This window comes from Rattus norvegicus, chromosome 7 (genome assembly GCF_021556685.1).
Source record: "Rattus norvegicus strain SHRSP/BbbUtx chromosome 7, alternate assembly SHRSP_T2T, whole genome shotgun sequence".
Classification (NCBI taxonomy): Eukaryota; Metazoa; Chordata; class Mammalia; order Rodentia; family Muridae; genus Rattus; species Rattus norvegicus.
In genome coordinates, this window is record NC_141540.1 from 126,319,322 (window position 1) to 126,337,618 (window position 18,297).

The 18,297-nt window shown below is 47.6% G+C and overlaps 1 non-coding gene across 4 annotated transcripts in view; it reads left to right on the forward strand.

Moving 5' to 3' along the window:
• LOC148004912 (uncharacterized) overlaps nucleotides 1-18,297 on the forward strand; it is a 51,792-nt gene that overhangs the window by 3,992 nt on the left and 29,503 nt on the right. For 2 of the 4 annotated variants that reach the window (XR_015624920.1, XR_015624916.1), the window contains exon 1: nucleotides 2,376-2,451. The exons of the other annotated variants lie outside the window; for them this stretch is intronic. This is a non-coding gene — a transcript (uncharacterized LOC148004912). Of the gene's footprint in view, nucleotides 1-2,375; nucleotides 2,452-18,297 lie in introns of those variants that run through there. 4 annotated transcript variants of the gene reach the window in all.

The following is an 18,297-nucleotide window of genomic DNA, read 5'->3' on the forward strand; positions in this document are numbered from 1 at the left end:
TTTTTTTTTGGTTCTTTTTTTCGGAGCTGGGGACCGAACCCAGGGCCTTGCGCTTCCTAGGTAAGCGCTCTACCACTGAGCTAAATCCCCAGCCCCCCTCCTGCTCTTTTTCCTTCTTTTCTTCCCTGCTTTGAGTATGAACTTACATAAGGTCAGGGAAGCCAGGGACATAGAAACCTGGCCCCAGAGCAGACACCCCTCCCTGTTCTTGATGCCCCATCTTCAGAGACACCAGCTTCGAAACTTTCCCAGTACGGTCTGAAGGGATCTGAGGCACGGGGACACTATGGAGTGTTTTATGCGTATCAGGTCCCACTTCACCTCCCCAGCCCCCGAGAGATAGAAAGAGCGGCCCCCTCAACTCACAGAATGCAGCAGCTTGTCCACAGAGGAGCCTCCTCTCCTGCAGAGAACCCCCGAGGCCTGGAGTTGGCAGAGAAGCAGATGCGGCTGGGACTGTCCCATGGCCAGGAGAACAAGGGTCCCTGCACCCTCTGCTTGCTGAGGGCTAGGAAGAACCCAGATTCACCTCTCATGGTGACACCTGAGAAACAGGCTTAGAGAGGGATATTGATTTTTCCCAAAGACACAATCACTGGGCTGCTCTTCTGCCCAGGCCTTTATCTGCCTCCATCCTCTACTCCCTCTTCTTTACAGGGACATGCACATGTGCGTTCTCTGGCCGCTGGCTCTGAGGGGCCAGACTCAGTCTATTAGGGGTGGGGTGGCCCATCTTTGAGGGTGTTTGGTTGCCTTTCTACTCCTGGACAGGCATCAGCACACTGTACCCATTCATGATTACAAACCAGGGTGTGGGGTGCATAGGGCTGCTCCAAGTTCAAATCTAGTGACCCTATTTTGGGGCAACTGATCATTCTATATCTAGATTTGCCTATCTGCCACTGGGCATGGTAGATAGCCTCCTCCCACCCAGGACTCCCCTCCTCCAGGAGGCCCTTGCCCAAGGACAATCTGTACGAACTCAAGGGCAGTGGGTACCCATGGCCACAGGATTCAGTCAACTTCACAGCAAACTGACTGCTGTTTGGGTCTTCCAAACTTGTTTTGTTGTTGTTGTTGTGTTTGTTTGTTTTGGGGGGTGGATGCAAGCTTCCTGCTGAAGGCTTCCCTGGCCCCACCATTGCTCATCCCAAAAACTAATGACCTAAGACCTCAAGAAGGCCCCCCGGTCAGCCAGAAACTATACTATATTGTCTCAATGCCATGGGGGAAGATACAAGTCACAATACCCTTCCCATTTTACAGATGGGCAGACTGAAGTCAAGGAAGACCAGATACTTGCCTCAAGACAAATAGCTGGCAAGGTCAGGGTGGACTCAATGATAGCTGGGCCCCAACCTCAAGTATATAGTCTCCCTCTATCACTTAGCTCACAGTCCTAGACTCTATCCAGAAGGGTCACAAGGCCTCCTGTCTCACTGGCAGAACAGGCTGCCTGCTCTCAGGGCCAGACAATGGAGCAGCTTCTGGCTTTGGAAGGGACCTGGGCGTGTGTTGAAGGGTCGGCGAACAGAGTCCTGTTGCAGCTTGCATGTGAAGGGAGAGGTGTCCATGGAGAGAGCTGTCTCAGCCTGAAGTGTCCCAGTGGGAATCTTGGACATGGCAGATTTTTGTGTGTGTGAACCATATTGGAACACAGGAGAAACTTCTCGGGCAGCATCTAGAGTCAGGTGGCCCTGGACATAGGAAGGTGTCCAGTGTGGGCACCAGCAGGGTCTCTTCAAACCATCTGCAGCAGTGCCCCCTCTGGGCCTGGCACGGGAGGAGTTAAGCCGCTGTGGGCACCTTGGCACCGTCACACTGACCAGAATGTCCGGCTCCCCACCCCCACAGCTTTTCTTCCTTTTTGCCTTTTTCCTTCTTAATTAATCATACGCTGCTGCCCAATTTAAATATGGAAATACCCAGTCTGAGGCTCTGCAATTATTCATGAAGCCAGGCCTGCTGTCCAGGCTCTTGGGCTGCGGGGAGCATCATGGCTTCGCCTCCTTTCTGTGAAATTATGTGCACAAAGGCAGCTCCTTATCTGGGTGTGTGAACTAAATAAATAAATAAGGGCTTTTGTTTGTTTGCGGGCTCCTGCACATGACTGTTTTGACTAAACCACTCGTGTTGTCTGCGCCTTTATAGGACTCAGGAGACAGGGAGTGGGATGTTGGGGGGGGTGGCGAGGGCTGGAGCGGGGGTTGGCCGCCGGGCACCTGGGGCTCGCTCCTTCCCTTGGCACCAGCTTCACTCCAGCATCCCCCTACACACACTCCGCTGGAAAGTTCGCCCTGCCCAGGCTGGGCTCCCAGGCAGCCTGGCACAGTGCCAGGCTCGCCGCAGAGCGCGGGCAGCAGGGTGGGGCGAGCGGCAGAGGCGCGGAGGACGTGGCTGGGCGCCCTGGGCACGAGAAGGACCCGAGGCCAGGGGCCAGGGGCCCAGAAGGTGAGGGCACTCCGGGTGGGAGCAGGGTGAGCCATGGGGGTGGGCAGGCAGTGCAGCCCGGCTGGGAGCAAGCCTCGTGGGAAGACGCTGGCTGGCTGGCGGAAGAACCATGGCAGTACCAGGCCGCCAGCATGCAGCATGTCTTGCCCGCCCCCCAAGCCGGAGGTTGCAGCCTGTGATGGGGGGGGGGATGAGTGCGTGTGCATGGGGCCTCCTCAGGAGCAGCAGCCATGGAGTGGAGCCTCTGCTGCAGGGCCAGCCGCTGTAGTTCAGCTGAAGAAGGCCAAACTAGGCAGGCGGGGCCCAGGGCTGTCAAGGAGAAAAACATCCCAAGGCCTGCAAATTGCTGCTCTCAGCTCCCCCCACCCCTCCTGCTGGGGGTGAAAAAAAAAAAACAGTGCTTCCTCTAGCGGCAGATGCAAACGGATGCAGAATTTTAACCATCTCCTGCATCAACCAGGCCTTCCCCAAGCAAAGTTTGCCGGAACTAGGCAGTGGCACCATGGGAAAGGGGTTGTGGGGAGCCCACATGCCTTTTCTGTGAGATACCAAGAAGTCAAGGCTTCTTCAGTATCCCTTCCAGAGCCAGGGTCTGGAGCACCCGTTGTGGGTGTGAGTTTAGGGGTATACTGTCTGGTTCCTGCACAGGCCCGGTGCATCATGGGTGGTGGCAGGGTGCCAGTCATTGGCCCTGTTATTACCAGACCTGGGCTTTGCTCTTGGAGTCGAAGATGTTGACCAGGCCCTCTTGGAAACGGGATGAAAAGTCGGTGGTCTCAGTTCCTACTGACTTGGGCCCTCAGTGGGATACTGAACGTTTCCCCTAGCTGATATCTGTGCTTTGAAAATCCTCTGGAATGCTTTCTGGTGGCTGGTGGGGGCCTCCCCAGTGTCTATCTAGGGAGAAAGGGCATACATTCTAGGGGGACAGTGGTCAGGGGAAAGTGGTAGGCGTGCTCCCAGAAGGGGACGTTTGTGTCTGGCTGGCAAACCCTAGGGATTCCAGCTGCAGGTGTGGGAGCTCCCAGAATGGCTTGGGTCCCTCGTTTTCCCTTCGACCCCTTCAAAAATTAAAAGAAAAAAAAAAAGGCTGTGAAATAGTGAACATGTAATACTGAATCCAGCCTGTGTTATGTCCATATCCGGTCTATTCATAAAATAGAATTTTTAATAGTTATGGGAGAAGGGCCCCAGGAGGGCAACAGCGATTGGATAAGAAAAACCAGGGCTGGTTATGAGCTAGTCTTGTCTTTTCTGGGTCTGAAGGCCTGATGTCTGGCTCTGGGGGTACTTTGGGGGGCCATCTGGGGCCTCTGTGAATCTATCTGGCTTCTCTGGTGGTTGTCTGGACAGGTGACTCTGTCATGGAGAGGAGCCATGGCCTGGTGTCTGTGTGTGTATGTGTGTGCGTGCAAGTGCACACGCTTGCGTGTGCATGCTCCCATTTACTCATGTTCCCCAATATTTGAAGGTATAAGTCGCAATTTTCAATACAGGAAAATGCCAAGTTGAGGCAAGAGCCAGTGTGGCTATGACTGCCTGGCTTTCCTGAATCCTAAGAGAGGAGTCATTCTGGGCTGGGGAGCCCTCGTCTGTCTCCCTAAGAGAAAACAGCTTTCACGGTTCCTTCCTCACCCTGGGCCCTCTCCTGGCCCAGTCCTATCCAGTAGAAACATAGTGTGAGCCCCAGTCACAGGCCCAACAGCGATCGTACAGGTCCTCACGGCCATGTGGGCAGCTTGCTGTAGTGGGCAAGGCAAGTTGAGCTGGTTTCTCAAAGCTGGAAGCTTTCTTTTGCCTCTCCCCACACTCACCCCTGCTGGGTGTCCCTTCCTGGCTAGGGCAGGGGACGCCTCTATTGGATTGTCAGGTCCCCAGCAACCCTGAAAACAGATAAAAGGGGACTCAGGCTGCAGGTTTCCAGGGCAAAGACGAACCGCTGGAAAGGGTTCTTCACTATGCTCCCAGACACCAGGGGACCACACAAAGGACTGGCCTCAGGCTTACAATGGTGGGGCGGTTAGTCACTGTGCCAGGCCAGCAGGCAGGCAGACAGAGCCCCCTGTGTCTGTGCCTGTCAGGCTGGGCCCTATAGCTCCTGATCTCCTGCCTGTGTGCTTTTGTTTGCACCCCACCCTGCTCCCCAAGTTAACCCTCTGCTACCCAACGCCTACCTGGCAGCCCCTCATGGTGTAGTCTTGCCAGGCTTTGGTTGCCATCAAGTTACCTTGGCCAAGTCACACTCGTAGGAGCCGGGCTCAGACCTGTAAGGTTTCATTGGCCTCTCTGGGGGAAACTATTGGCAGGGCCTCTGTCACTGTGACCTCACTGTCGCTGTATTTTCACGTTGGAGAACCCAGAGTGTGTGCGTGCCGGAGCTCCCAATTTAAAAGATCCCATCCTAATTGGAAAGTAGGTGTCGTCCAAAGATAGGGAAGGAGGGCCGGCATGGCCGGGAAGGCCGCAGGAGTCACTCTGGAATGGGCGTAGGTTTCAAAGTGAGAGAACTGATGTGAATATTTTAATCCTCTGTGTAGATAGATGGATAAGATAAAATAAATTAATTATGACCCTGCCCTGTCTGGAGCGCCCCGCCCTAAAGCACTCGTGCTGTTAACCTCAGCATTGGCTAGTCGGGCAGTTACAAGTGAAATCTCTCCTAGGCCTTGGTCCCAAAGCCTCAGCTGGAATTGGCATTTCACTGTGATTCGATTGCTAAATGATTGATGATTGCATAAGGTAATCCTCCCAAAAGGTATAAAGCACACCGGCAGCCCCTGCCTGCCTTTTCATTTAAAACTCATCTCAGCAGAGATTTTTTCTAAATTAAAATGGCATGTGTTTTTGTTTTAGAAAGCAGGGATTTTTTTTTTTTTTTTTTTTTTTTTTTGCTATGCCCAGTGTAAGGAAAGTAAGTAAAATAAATCTTTTGAAAATGCTCCCATCCATTCACGGCTTAAAAATTCCAAGTCCCAGACATTCTCCCTTGTCTCTTCAAGTTGGAGGAAATAAATGTGTGTATTCATGCAACTCACCTGTTGATCATATTTTTTTTTTTAGTTATTTTTTATGGTTTAATCCTCATTGAGCACTGAGACTGTCTTTGGCATCTAGCAAAGCTGGGTCTGTACAGACTATGAGAGGTTTGGTGCCTCCCAGGTCCCGGGCCTGCCAGAGTCTGGACCATGAGCTTGTCGTGAGTCAACACATGTCTGTGTGAAGCAGCTCAAACTGCCTTCAGAAAGCCAGTAGTGATGGAAGACATATGCTCGCACACAGCATTTTGTTCCGATTTATTTTAGGCCTTTAAGATGCTTTTAGCACGAAGAGTGGCGGATCTCACTCACATTCTGAGAACCATTGGATTTTTTCAAGCTCAAGTACTTTTTTTTTTTTTCAATCCAAATTTAGGAATTGCCTTTTAGAGTTGGAAAACAGCACACGGTCACGCCTTTTAACCCACTTTTAAAGAAAGATATTTAAGCCATCCTCATTGGATCCGGAGACCCATCCCTGCAGCTGGGGTCTAGAAAGAGCCCACTGTAAAAAACAAGTGAGAAGCAAGATGATGCTACCACAGGGGTGGGGGGTCCCAGGATTAGAGTGTCCTCAGGCACAACGCTGAGCTCTGGTCTGTGCACAGTTCTTCCTTCTAAGGCTGTCGTGTTATCAAGTGGGAGAATCCCCACCCAGCAGACACACTGTCACGCTCCACAGGGCCACTAGTCAGACCCACAAGCTGCATCACGCCTGGCCAGTGATAAAGGGACCCCGGCAAATGCCGTTACTTGAAGGCGAACCTAGACAGTCTTTGTTCCCTGTCGTTCTGCCCTGCCTCCAGGCGCTACTACTGACACTGTGAAAACAACAGACAGACAAAATTCTGTAGGAAATACATGGCCTTTCCAAGGGAAATGGCCTAGAAGCTGTTATAGGGATACAGAGTAGAAAGGCTTGAGGTGTTTCACTCCTGGTATAAACAGAAGCCTGTTCACTGTAGCTGTTGGGGCTACTGCATGCAGGACAGTGACACCAGTAGCCAGTGTTGGCGGATCCCTTGGTTTCAGTTTCTGTTTGAGAACTGAAGTTTTCCCTACAGGGTCAGGGGCTGGAGATATGGGAACGGCTGTAAACTTAACTTTTTTTTCTTTAAGGCAATGTGCGGTAATCAGTGTTTGTATTAAACTCATTAATAGTAGCCATTTGCATATTTTATTTTCCATGTGGATTACATCTTTCTGATACAACTTAGTCCTCTGAGTCTGAATGTGTCGTGGACACATTGTAAACAATGTAGATGTTACAGAAATGAATGTAAGAAAAGGTGGTTTGTGCTTTCCTTGAAGAGACGAGCTCTGCTCACATGTTCCTAGGCTTCCTCCCTCTCGACTCTTGCAGTGTGCGGGCAATGCCACGTTGCCTGTCTTCTCTGTTGTCCCCGTTTCTTTGCCCCTCGGTTCTAGCGGCACTTCTTCCTCCCAGGTGAACCCTATCTGTCTCCTCCAAGTGGCCAACTCAGGCCCTGGGTGTTCAGGGAGAAAGCCTTGGACCCTCTGGAGGTTTCTTTCTTCCCTGACGTTTTGGGAGCCCATATCGGGCAGCCGGACCATAATCAGTCCAGCAGCGTACAGCTGCACCTCAAAGCTGAGGATGTCTGCAAGCTCTGGATGCACAGGAGTAGAGGAACCCAGAACCCTGCTATGAAGGTGGAGAAGGGCCGGTGAGGCTTTCCTTGGGGTGGGGGTGGGGGCAGGCAGGGAACATGGCTGTCAGCATAGGGACCTGCAGTCTGGTGATATGGTAAACAGTAGTACTAGTGTTTGGATCCTGGTCAAAGTAAGACATTTGGGCCAAATAAAGCAGGCCTCTTGTTAGATGTGAAGTGTCCCTCGGAGCTGTTGAGATTGTTATAGCCAAGGTGTCCACTGTATGGCCTTGACTTAAATCCACCAAGTGGTGGGTTGCCAATGGAATGAAGGGGCTTGCAAGTGGGGATACACCAGCAAGGTTAGTATAAGAATGCAGTCCCCAAATGCCATATCGGAGTTAGGCATATACCTCGGCTGGTCCTACAAACTAGAAGAAAAAAAAAATCCACACAGCCAGGCCTCTAGAAGGGGAATCAACAAATGTATATACAATGTATATATGGAGTCAGCTAAAATCAAAAGAAATTTTAACATTGTTAAATGTTAAGTTCCTTGCGGAGAACTAGGGATTTCTTTTTTGTCTCCCTTTCTTTCCTTCTTTTTTCTTAAAAAAAACTTTTAAAGAAGATTTATTTATTATATTTTATATGCATGATTGTGCACCATTGGCACTCCTTGTGCCCTTGGAGGCTAGAAGAAGGCATCAGATTCCCTGGAGCTAAAGTTAAGTTGCTTTGTGTGAGCCACCAGGTGGGTGGTGGGAACCAAACCAGGGTCTTCTGCAAGAGTGACTCATGCTCTGAGTCACCAAACCACCTCTCCAGCCCTTAGAGATTTCTTGGTAGCTCTCACTGCACACAGATTTTTACAGCCAGGTTCGTGGGTCGTAGTATTAATTACAGGGGAAAAATAGCAAAAAGATGAAGTTCGCAATATAAATGGCACCGCAGTAAATTATCACAGAACAGTAGTGGCATAGTGTGTCACCCTAAAAATGGTGTCAACAAAGAGTTTGTGGTGGCTTGGGGAAGTACAGAATGGGATGGTTCTCTAACAGTAGGTACACATGTAAATTATGTTGTGTGAATATGTTCATTGAATTCTAGTGGAGAAGGAAGTATCAGGAATATTAGGACCTATACCCAGATTTTCCTTCTGTGTATTTTGTATTTAACCTGCACAAATATGTATGTATATATATACTTTCTAATTAAATTACCTATATCTTAACATGTTTATATTTTATTCTCAAGTTATTTAGACTTTAAGCGTTTTCCTGCATTCCTTAAACACGTGGTATTTTCATAGTCGGGATGATTATTTGTAAAGGCTTAGAATAGAAATATAGACAAATGACATGTTTTCCTTTACTTGTTGGGAATAGATGTCAGGCAGCAGAAATATTCGTTAGGCCAACATATACCCTACGGTGAGTAAATATTATTTGTTCCTCTGTAGAAGATGCTTACATTGATAGGTTATCAATCAAATACTTCACGGGGTCCCTAGTCAAACACAAGTGCTTACATAACCAGAGTGTAAAAAATGTCAATTAAAATTTTATGCGGACTTAGGAAGAAGTGATTGGTGTCCCCTAAAATTTAGCCTGAAGAGGGAAGGGGATTCTTGGGCTCTGTGTGCTTCACTGTGGCTGCTTAAAGTCAATTTAAAGGCATAGAAACTTTTGGGTAATGGAGAACTAAATGAATCTTGGATTCATGATATCAAATGATAATCTTAGCAATCTATTTATAGTCATCTTTAAAAACACATATTTTTTAAGGTTATGTTTACAAGAATTTCTATATCTCAAAAGTTTTCTTTCACACGCAAGCCCCTTTCGATTCACATCTGGGTCACACGGCTGGTGTCAAGACCAGGGGCCTGAATTTGTTTTGTTTTGTTTTTGTCAGTAATGTGGCAGAATTGATTTTGTAATATGGAGGAAATCTGCTCATGTGTCTAACTAAAGAATTTCTTAGCCTTCAGGCAGGGTCTTCCTTTAAAAAAAAAAAAAAAAACGAATTCCTGGGTCCTGCTGGATGGAAAAACGGCAAAATTCTGTCACATGCTGAGCCAGAGAAATGTCAGTGTTCCTTTGGCTTGAAAGGCTTGGTGAGGCTCCCTGGAGTGACCCCTGCGTGTGGCAGGGACACCAGGGCTGCGGGCGCAGGACTCTGAGCCCTCAGGGTGCATCCTGAGCCTCAGTTTCCCCAGGGGCGCACAGCGAGCAAGCTGCGGCCTGAGAAGGGCCGGTGCCCCTGGGAGGTCCAGGCCGCGGGTCTGCGCGACCGTCAGGGCGCGACCCTCTAATCCTCTTTAGTCAATATAGTGTGCGCTCTGCTCGGCCGAGCAAACACGGGAACAAAACAGCGGCCGGCAGCCCGCGACTCCTGACCCTGGGGTCGCGCCCTTTGTTCGCCCTCAATGGGGCTGCTTGCCGCCTGGCCCGCGGCTAATTGGGGCGCGTGCGGCCTTCGCCGCCCGTGCCTGTGCGCGGCTGGCCTGGATCTGGATACGGACGCAGACCCCAATCTGGACACCCACCCTGGGCACAGACAGGCGCCCAGCCTCCGGACACCCACGCGTGGACCCCGGAGCCTGTGCAAGGCGAAGATTAGACCAGGACCCTGGACATTGACCCTGAGCTTAGACGGGGACCCAGCTTCGGACACTTCTGAACACTGACACGGACCCGAATCTAGACCCTGAACCTGTCCAGGGGGAAAATCAGACCTGGATATTGATTCAGACCCAGCCAGGACCTCAGATTCTGTCCCCAACACCCTCAGAGACGCTGGATTCAAATCTAGACGGACCAGGGCTACAGACTTGAACCTAGTCTCGACCTGACAAACACATGCATGCCGGGGTTGTGCCTCTAATCGCAGTCCCAGCATCCAAGCAGTGCCCAGCCTGATTGTAGGTTGCACACTGGTCTGCCTTGGGATTCAATGAGGCACCTTGAACCCACCCCTAGGACCTGGAGCTTACAGTGCCTTGGCTCATGGATCAGCCTGGGGCTGCCTGCAGGAGGCGTGCTAGGCCAAATCCTCTTCATCCAGTGAGCTGCTTGCTGCTCCTGTGTATGTCCTGCTTACAGGTCCCAAGCAGGCCTGTGGCCAGGTGAGACATTGGTCCTCTTAGTTTGTTACTTGCCCAGGAGTTATTAAGGATCCGATGATTGGGGGTTGGGGATTTAGCTCAGTGGTAGAGCGCTTGCCTAGCAAGCGCAAGGCCCTGGGTTCGGTCCCCAGCTAAAAAAAAAAAAAAGGATCCGATGATTGGATGCAGATACGAGAGAGTATTTTTTGCTAACCCCTTTCTGTTCTTTCTCGATGCTTGGAAGTCTGTTTATAGAGTAGGGAAAGACAGAATCCTCTGTCCAGAAACTCGGACTCCTCAGATCCTTCTCCACATAACCCTTCTTTGCCCTCCAAATTACATCCCCAGTGGAGAGTAATGCCAGGTGACGCTAGCATCTCACGCCACGCACACAGCAGGCACTGAATTCAGGCCCAGTCGCTCCATGCCCCACTCCTTTGTTCTTCCACCCATATTGGACAAGGCTATAATTTTTATCCCGAGAAGCTTTTAAGACTTAACTCCTTGTGTTTTGAAAATGGGCTTTATCTATTTTTATAAAAGGCACTTTCTTGTAATTAGGTGCAGAAAGAAAACAAGCAAAGGACTCTTAGAAGCCGTTGCTTTTGAAGATGGCAGAGAGTCCTTCAGCCCCTGGCTCTTCTGGGCAAGGTCTTCTGGCCTGATTCTCGGTTATTTCAAAGTTTTGTTCCCAGCTTTAACTATTTGCCAGGCTCTGCCAGGAAGACTTTCAAGATGTGGGTTTCCTTTCTGAACGTGTTGTTTGCAGGGTAGAAACTGCCTCCGGGAAGGCCAGGCACTCTGGAGTTGCCAGGGCATGCCTTAGCATTGTAAGGAAGGTTCCGGAACAGGGTCCCGCGGCGACCAGGAGTGGAGGGGGAAGCTGCACGGTAACTTTGCCTGTGTACAATGCGCTGGGCTTGGAAGCAGCACCGTTTGGAGCCGGCTCCTGCACTTGGGTCTCCCATCAGTTGGCTTACCAAATTATCCTTTCTCCAGGCCTTCCCGAAGCCTTAGTCCCCCCGGTTACTGTGGCGTCGACCTAGCCTTCCTCTTTTCAGACAGTTGGCAATCTGCCGTAGATGGTTGCCTTGATGGGATGCTAAGGTTCTTGAGTACCTTCTGGATGGAGAATCTCAGGAGAAAGTATCCTGGGACCTTGCTGATCGGAGGAGACCTTCAGATTTCCCACCCATCGGCACCAACCACTCTTCTTTTGACCCTGAAACCATGGCAGAAGTATTTGTCAGGTCTCAGAGTGGCTGAAAGCAGGCGTGGGGCTGGGAACCACTCTGACTCACTGGTCGAGAAGGCTCCAGTTTCAGGGGGCTTGAGAGCGGAGCCCTGGAGATAGGACCCCTCATTTCAGGCCGGGTGGTTTTCTTATGAGGAGTCTCAAATGCACTGCGGGGAGCACGTGTCCCTGATTCTTCTACCTCAGGTGTGGTTTTGAAGAGGTGGTCAGGATGTACCTTTAGTGGGAGCCTTGATGATCAAAGCTGGCTTCGGGAGTTTGAGGGGGTTGCCCAAGCCGAACCAGCTTAAGGCAGTTCTGGCCTGAGGTTTCAAGGAATTCTGGGTTGGTTTTTTTTTTTGTTGTTGTTTTGGTTTTTTTGGTTTTGTTGTTGTTGTTGTTGTTGTTGTTTTTCCTTCTGTGAAATAAGCCTATATGGGAAGAAGCTAATGGTGGTGTTTTCCTTTTTTTTTTTCTTAAGTGTATTTGTGTGACAGAGGTTGGGGGCACAGGTCTGTGTAACATTCAGCTCTGTCATTATTCTCTGCCTGCTGGGCCTTGGTCTTTCAAATGGTCTGATCGTTTTTGCTGTTCCTCTCAGGTTGAGAGGGTCAGATGAGATGAGGTGGAAGCATGTTGTGTAAGCTATAAGTGCTTGTTGTATACACATGGATTCCTGTCATGCTATGGACTTTGTGAAGTGCTTGCTGTATATCCCAACAACGTGGTCACGTCTACCTTCCAAACACCCCTCTCCAAGGAGGCAGTCATTTGTGATTTAAATACTTAGCAGCTCCTATAGTGTCCAGTGCTTATGGGATAGCAATGCTGTTGTCGACTTGAACCATGTCAAACACCTCCCTCCGTACTGGCTCTAATAAAGGCAAGGACTGAACAGGAGAGGAAGAACCTCAACTTCTCCCTTTAAACTTGATTAATAAGATAGCCCCAATTTGGGGAGACTGGATTTGATGGTCCTCTGGGGTACCAGATAGCTGTTTGTCTGTCCACGGCCTTCATAGTTGTGCCCAGCCCGGCAGAGGGAATTGTCCTCGCTCTGAGCCTGAGCCTAGTCTACACCCTTTGGCTCTACCAATGTAGCCTTGGGGCCCTTGAAGCTTTCAGAGTGGCTGAGCCAGGAGCCGGGCTCTCATTCACAAAGCATGGCTTTTATTGCAAGGAAAGTTGCACTGTATCAGACATCTGTCTGTTACCTAGGTCGCTGTTTCTCTCTGGCTTTTTTTGGGTGTTGGCACAGGTGTAATGAGAAAGGGTGTAGCTCAGGAGGCTACAGATAGGGCCTGCCCTGCACCTGGCTGAGGGCTATCCAATAAGGATTTCAGATCGGCCACTGGGCCACAGAGAAAACTGAAGTGTTATTGCTGCACACACACACACACACACACACACACACACACACACACACACACACACGTCGTTACCTCTATGAATCTAACACTTCATGTTCTCAGTATTAAAGTTTGAGGCACTAACAGGCTGTCTTAAAGTCTCTCTCAACCTGTCTGCCTTGGAGCGGTTTTATTTATAATTCTTCTTGTCACATCAAAGAACTCTGTGTTTCTTGCAGACTGTTTTCAGGCCGAGTGTTTTGGTTTTTTTGGCTACAGCCGGTTAATTTTTCTGAATCTGTAGCTCCAGGTGTGCGCCGACAGGCTTTTTCCCAGCTCATGAAGTTTCCTTGTGAGCCTTGGGGTCCTGCTGTAAATTCAGTGTTCAACACAGGACAGATTCCCGAGTCCTCGAGTTTCAGAGGGAGAAAAGGAGCTAGCAGTACCTGTGTCCAGCACCTCCCCTAGAGAGAAAGTATTCCGGGCAGAGTGCAACTGGGAGGCAGACCATGCTGAGAATTTGGAGCAGCGAGCTGAAACACTGGTTAATGGGTTAGGCATTCACAAAGGTGGAAAGTCTTTTAATGTGAACTTAAACCCTCTTCTCTGCATAACATGGTGAATTAGGCGTAGCAGTGAAATGTCTGCTTATGTTTCTGGTTACCACAAAATACACTTTCAAAATCTGCATTTATCACTAAGTTTTTAATATATATTATATTATAAATTATATACATATATTTATATATAACATATATTATATATGCATATATTATATATTTATATCACACACACACACACACACACACACATATATATATGTATGTATATGTATTTCCCAAGATCAATACCTCTTTTTGTCCAGTGGCCTACATGACTACTTTCTTTTGCTTAAGGAAAATAAACTTCATATTCTTTTGAAAGCAGGAATTACTGTAATAGTCAAAAGCAAAATGAAAGCATTGTTCTTTCTTCCTTCCTTCCTTTCCTTCTTTCTTTCTTCTTTCCTTCTTTCTTTCTTTCTCCTTCCTTTCTTTCTTTCTTTCTTTCTTTCTTTCTTTCTTTCTTTCTTTCACAGCAGTTAAATATTCCCTTTCCTTGAGTAAATCCCTAGTTAAGGTATTTCCTCTCGACATAAAGGGTATCCATGAAGAATCGGACTTTTAAGTCTGAAGTTGACATTAGGTACAATTAGGGAAATGAAGCCGTAGAGGAAATCTCACTGAGCGAAATCATATTTGATGTTTTAAAATAATAAGAGTATCTCAATAAATAAGAGCACCCGGTCAAAATCCAAGCACCTTGTAATTAACCCCCTCCCTGAAAATGACCATGTCCAGTGTGTGCATGATCTACAGACAGCTAAGTTGTGCCCCAACCCTTAAAAAAAAAAATCCGTAAAGTTTTGAGTTTCAAAGCAGTTCTGTACTTTAGCAATGAGCCACTGAAATTCTGCCTTAGCTTTGTGCCCCCCCCTTGCTTTAAAATCTTTACTCTAGCAGACTTCTAATGTGCTTCGACTGTATAATGTGGAAGATCTCCTGGTGTCCTCCTTTCAGCTATGGGGAAGACACATCTTCCTCGGACTTTCTTATCATGTCAGCCATTAACTTTAAAATCTGGAGCACACGTAAGCCCTCCACGGTTTCTGAAGTTTAGGATCACACAGCTCAGCTTTGCTTCTGTGTTGTGCCAAGGGAGTCTGCAGTCTCAGGATAGTGGCCTTTAAAGACCCCAGTAAAGGATGAGTAAGTTACGAAAGTCCTCCTCAGAGATGGAGGTGTAAAAGGAAGGCAGCCCTTTGGGCCTTCTGGGGGAGGGAAATGCTTCTCGAACTTTTGAATGTATTTTCATTTTCTTGGAAATTTGTACCTCCTACCAGAATCTGCAAAATTACCAATTCTAATACCCTCTAAATTGCTGATAAAATGCTATGAGGTGCACAATATATCCTTTAGAAGGATATTAGCTTCCCAGTTTATGATGGCACCATTTTAGAAATTGTAGAATTGAGCAACTAAAATTAACTCAGCACCCTCTTCCCTTTGAAAGGTAATTTTTATTTAAAAAAATTTTTTTAACTTGTGCCATGCCGTTTCTTATTCCACATATAAAACCAAGAATCAGGCCGTGGTGTTTTTCATCAGCAATCATGCTTTCTTTATCTCCAGTTCATTAATTTTTTTTTTTTTTGCTGTTACTACTTTGGATTGAAAAATATTAATTATAATTCATCTGAATCAAGACGAAATCTTCATTCTAGTGTGCATGTTACATATAAAAACACATATATATTTATGACCAAATAAATACATTTATCACAGATTCCCAGTTATTATGTTCCCCTTTTATTTGAGAGATAATAACTCCTTCAGAATGTTTGCGGGGTGGTTAGACTCTTTGATGTCAGTACAGGGTAACTGAAAAAGAGACTGGGTGAGCTTCTGAAGTGCATTAAAGATGCTACATGGTGGCTCGGAGAGGCTCTCCAAGCACAAATGAGTGCACGGATGTACAGTTAAGCACCCACCAGCAATGGGAGCACAGAGCCTCGCCTCAGTCAGCTACGCTGTGGTCTTTATGTCAAAAAGAAAGAGGATTGGAAAGAGGGTATAGCAGGGAGATCAGCTGCCTTGATGGAGACGCTGGTGGCCGTCTCGCACCGTCCTGTGTCTGCTTCTGCCCTCAAACAGGCTTATGCTACAGCCAGAGTTTCATTACTGCTGGTAACCAACGGAAGCCAAGTTTGACAGAAAACAGAGGGAACCAAAGCAAAAGATTCTGAAAATGGCTTCATTATGTCTGGGAGGAAAGAGTCCTTTCCCACAGTTGCTTGCTTACAGTTGGTCAAACAGCTCAGGATTTTCTTCCATTGCTCTGTCTCTATTTGAGTCAGTGAGCTTCTTTCCTTTCTCAATTTCCTAACCAATACGTATCAACACACACACACACACACACACACACACACACACACACACACACACACGTATATATGCACAGTCAAGGGACACCGGTGCTGATAGATTCTGTGTATAAATAATCGAGTAAGAAGGCTGCCTCCCCAAGATAGAAGCACAAGTTCGTATGATACAGGCGTGGTAAAATGGACTCTCAAACCTGCACTCTACTTCCAGACAAAGACGAAAGGGAAAAAAAAAAAAAAGAAAAGAAAAGAAAAGAAAGAGAAAGAAAGAAAGAAATGCTAAGCCTGGTTTGCCTTTTCACAGAACACTCAAAGCTGGCTTGCAGCTCCTCTGAAGGGCATTGTCAGCCGTGATTGAAGTGGCATCTTACCCAGGAGCGGCTGCAGGCTCACGCTGCCAGGGTTCCCGGCCAGCCTTCTAAACACCATTATTCTTGGACAAGCAAGTCGAACGAGTGAGAACCTGAATTCCCCCCTCACGATCACCCTGCTTGTTTTAACTAGATTAAGTGCATCTGTTTACTAAGTCCTCGTAATGCCCTGGATACTGAAGATTTAACACCATTAAACGTGTCTTTGTGGAGAGAGGCAAATCGAAAGTGGATCCCCACGGCTTTCTGAGGCTGGACTGTGGGCCAGGGGCCGAGCAGAGAAAGCCAGGGCTCAAGAAAAGGCATGGCAGGAAGTTGATGGCTAAATTCCCATCAGGAAGATCTTGGAAGAAATCAGAAAAAAATAACTATATAAGGCCAATATTATAAACATCCTGGTCTAGGGACAGGCTTCTTGGGTCTCATTTTCAAACATTTTACCCTAGGCATGGCTGTGGCCCGGAGGGACAGCCATCGGAATCTTACTGCAAACTTGTCTGGCAAAATGCTCACCAATGGTTTAAAAATTTTCAGGTGTCAGATCAAAATTTCCCCTTAGGTCAATTGAGCATAGTTTAATTTTTTTCTTTGAATAATATGATAGCAAATAGATCAAAAAAAAAAAAAGAGCTAGCCAATCGAACTGCGTAATGCCCAATCGAATTACCTGAAGGCCATTATTTCCCCTAAATTAGGCAGAATTTGATTTCTGAATTTGCAACCAAATTACACACAAACCCTTGCCAAGTACAGGGAGAATTTTAAAAAGTACGTGTTCCTGAATATTGCTCTGACTCACCCAATTTCTTGTGTTACCAAATAAAAATTGGGAAGCGGATGGGGTGGGGGGGAGAAGACATTAAATTAATTTATTACCATGTGAAAGTAAGAGGGGGGGAGTCAGCTAATAAAAAGAAGGTTAGCAACCCTGCGTGATTACACAATGATTTCAGGTGAAAATTACAAAGCTAATATCCTGGCATTTAGTCCTCGGGCTCAGTAATGATACATTTGTCAAATCTGTATTTGTGCTAGTGGGGACAAAACTTGTAAGCAGCACAATGGAAGATAATCTCTTTTTCTTTGTGGCTTTTAAAAAATTCAATGTTTTAATCCGCCGTCTAATCACAAGACATATATCACATTACTTATAATATTTACAGTGTTCAGGGAAGTGATTAGAAATAGCTTGTAGTGCGGTGGCTGGATGCAACTTTTATTTTTATTTTCTCCCTCACAGGCATATCTCAAAGGTATGCAACCATTTTAGAATTTTCACTTGAGAGCAGTTTTGTGTGAAAACAGGCACCATATATTTGTATTCAGAATCCCCCGTTTGGTCGTTCCTGAGCTTGCTCGTTATTTTGGAAAAACCAGGTTCTGCATTCAGAAGGGCCTGGTGTTCAGAATACCAGGACCTCTGCAGTTAGGCTCAGCCCTAGAGTTTCTGTTCTTCTGGGGCCTCAAAACTCACTAGACCACAAGCCATCTTTAGTGTTTTCTGACCTCATGGTTGAGGTTACCCCCCATCCCCTACTGTGGCTTCCCAGGGGTCTGTGTGGCATTAGGAGACTGCCTAGCACAGCGTCACCTTTTGCCACACTTTCCTGGTCGAGGCTGGGGATTCAGACAGTAAGGAGAATTGTAAAGGACCACACAGTGCCAGGAAAGATCAGTTTCACCAGCCCTGTGGTGGGGACTCGGTAGAGCCACTCCGGTATAACACTGTAGGGCTCCTGCCCTTCTGGCCCTGAGACTCTAGCCCTGGGAGCTGGGGCCACAATACACTCTTCCCCAGAAAGAATGAAGCTCACTAGTTGTGACTGTCCTCGGTCACGGGCAGTTGTAGAAAATGAAAGTTGATCAGGACAGGATGTGTCCTGGATTTTTTTTTCTCCCTTCTCCTAAACTGTATGTTATGAGGTTGTCTGCACTGATGTAGTGTGGCTGTAGGACAGGCCAGGGTCATGGTGATCTCCAGAACTTATAGAACAGGTCACTGGGAGCAGTTAAAGGCCCCGGCAGAGCCAGCAAGCCCAGGCTACCTTTACCCAGTGTGTTCAGGTCCTCCCTCGTGGCAGTCCGATACAACGAGGAATGAACTTTCCTGGGAAGCGGGACACACGAGGAACTTTTGAATTTACCAATGGCATAAAAAATTATATTTTTTATTACAACGGGCAAGTTTCAATTGGTTGACAGAAATGGCGAGATA